This window comes from Pterocles gutturalis, unplaced genomic scaffold, assembly GCF_000699245.1.
Source record: "Pterocles gutturalis isolate BGI_N339 unplaced genomic scaffold, ASM69924v1 scaffold1596, whole genome shotgun sequence".
In the NCBI taxonomy this organism is placed as follows: domain Eukaryota; kingdom Metazoa; phylum Chordata; class Aves; order Pterocliformes; family Pteroclidae; genus Pterocles; species Pterocles gutturalis.
Window position 1 is genome coordinate 48,625 of NW_010097455.1, and position 2,689 is coordinate 51,313.

Genomic DNA, 2,689 nt, shown 5'->3' on the forward strand with positions numbered 1-2,689 from the left:
GGCTGTGCTGGGATGGGTGACACCTCAGCTCGGGATGCTGCCCACAACAGCCAGGACAGATCTGGCACTCGGTGCACGGGGGTGACAAGGGCTGCTGGGGTGGCAGGGACACGGGTCCACATCCAGTACCAGGCTGTGACAGAGTTCCTGGCCCCCAGAAACACCTTGTCCAGGGAGCAGGGTGAAACCTGTGGGGCTGGGGGCTGCCCCAGACACCATAGGGTGCCGGGAGCCCTGATGTGGTGATTTCTTACTCAATGATATGGCACCTTTGGGTTTCCTGTGGCACAAATAGGGATGGGGAGTGTGCGCTGGCATCCCCCAGCACCTGGGCTAGAGAGGGGGCAGGCAGGGTGTACGGGGTCCGGAGCCCCCCAGGTGCCCTCGCCAGGATGCTGGTAGAGTGGGTGGCCCATGGCCCAGCTGGGTGAGGGCCAGGCACACGGGGGCTGTGGCCCCACACGAGACCCCAGCTGCACAGCTTTTCCTGCCTGGCCCCGAGCAAAGAGGAGCCGCCCCTCGGTGCAGAGATTGGAAAGGAAACGGGAAGCTGCTGCTGGGTGAGAGATTAGCCTGGAGGCAGTGATGTCAGCCGGCCTCTTGATGGATGGGGGCAGGGGGAGCATGGTGTGGGCCCCTGTCCTGCCCACACACGACCCAGTGTAAAACCTGCCACTGCTGGGGGAGGATGTGACCCCATCCCTGGGATCTCATGCTTTGCATCTCCTGAGCTCAGGGATACGTCTTGGGCAGGTCTCACCCCCACCACCCACACCAGGACCCTAAGCCCAGCAGGGAGCCCCACCAGCTCTTGCCTGGAGAGGTCCATCAGGTTTCCAAGCTCAACAGCCTCCAGCTTCCCCCTCCCCACTCCTCCACCAAGCCCTCCCAGGGGCTCAGATCTCTGCCCTGCCCTGGAAAACTCTCCAGGCTCAGTCCCAACTCCACATTTCCAGCTGTCCAACGTAGTATTTGCTATTTAGGTGCGAGTCCTGAATGTCCCTCACTCTGTCATGCTCCCAAGAGATGCTCCCACCATCACCACCACACATCCCCCAGCATGATCTGGTGTGGGTAGGGCTGAAGGCAGAGCAAAGGCTGCCCCAGGGTGCAGCAAAGCCTTATGGCTAGGGATGGATGGATGGATGGATGGATGGATGTAAGAGGGAAGGGCGGGGTGGAGGAAGGGAGGGAGGGAAAAATTAATGAAAAGGTGGAGGGAAGAATGGATGGGTGGATGGATGGGCAGCTGGACATGTGGACCTTGAGGGACAGTGTCATCGTGGGTAATACCCACAAAGGGGAAGTACCTGCACAGGCCAATCTACTGAAAGGATCCAACCTTCACTTTGATCTTTGCTTCCTACAGCTCTTGCCATCATCTTCATGAAGCCAAATCCCCCAACCCAAGGGGTGTTTTCTGATCCTGCCCATCTGCCTCCCACAGGGAGCAGGCAAGACCTTCCTGCTGTGAGAACCTGTAGACACGACAGGGCTCTCTGCCTCAGCCCAAGGAGACCAGCGACTAAATATAGATTGCACCATCAGGTTGGCAGACACCAGAGAGATCAAGTGGAGCCTCTGAAACCTACGCTGTAGAAAGTGGGCCAACAGGAAGCCCTCAGGAAACAGCCCAGCTGCAGCACACACCTCACAGCTGCCAGTGCCCTGCCAGTGCCCCGGCACGCTGCTGGGCCCTGCTCCCTTCCAACACAGCTCCACACCAGCTGTCCAGCTCCAGAGTGGTCCCATGGCTGGGAGATGGTCCAGCTTGGGTTGTCCTCCTAGCTGGGCTCTGGAAAGGGGCATCCCCCATCGGGAACTGGGTGCTGGGGCTCAGCAGAGGTGCTTGAGCAGGACTTTGCACCCTGCCAGGGCAACTGAGCCCCAGTCTTGGTATTCACGTGACTGTCAAGGGAGAAGGGAGCTGGGGTGAAGGTTTTCTGCACCAAACTGTCCCTTCAGCAGCCATCAGGATGTGGGTTGTGGGCGCTGGGCCCTGCTCTTAGTCACACCAGACCACCAGGTAGGACTATTATTTGACATTCTGGGGATGTCCCACAGTGTCCCTTCTGCCTTCAGACAACATTTCTCTCCCCAGCAGCCAACCTCCTCTCTGCCTGCCAGCAGCGGGCTATGAGGGGTCTATAGAGATGTTGCATGGTGCCCACCAGCTGTGAGCCAGGATCCAGCCCCACGCAGGAGTGTGCTTGGCAACAATGGCACACTGGCTGCCACCAGCCCACCAGCACCCTTTGCTCAGCCCCTCCAGCCGCTCACACTGCAGACCTGAACAACCTTCCCATGGGTGGCAGTGCTTATATTTAGCCAAACAGCTTCCTCTAAGAGGCAGAGGCAGAAGCCTGGTGGGACAGCACAGTCCACAGCACGGGTCGAGAGGGTCCCTGCGCACCTTGAGGGTCCCTATACACCCTTTATCTGCACTCCACCCATGGGGTGGACCAAGGGGCCACCCACACTGTCCCCAGCCCCAAGGATGTGTCACCTCTGGCAGGAGCAGCTAGTGGGGAAGGGGGAGGAAGAAGAAAGCCACACTGGTCTGGTGCTGAATTCTGCTTCTGCTTTGTAGGAGTGAGGCTGCAATAAGGAGAAGCTGCCTTTCCACACCTAGCTGCACACACAGAGATTTCGGGGGGGGGGGGGGGCGCACCAAAACGGGGGCGCAACA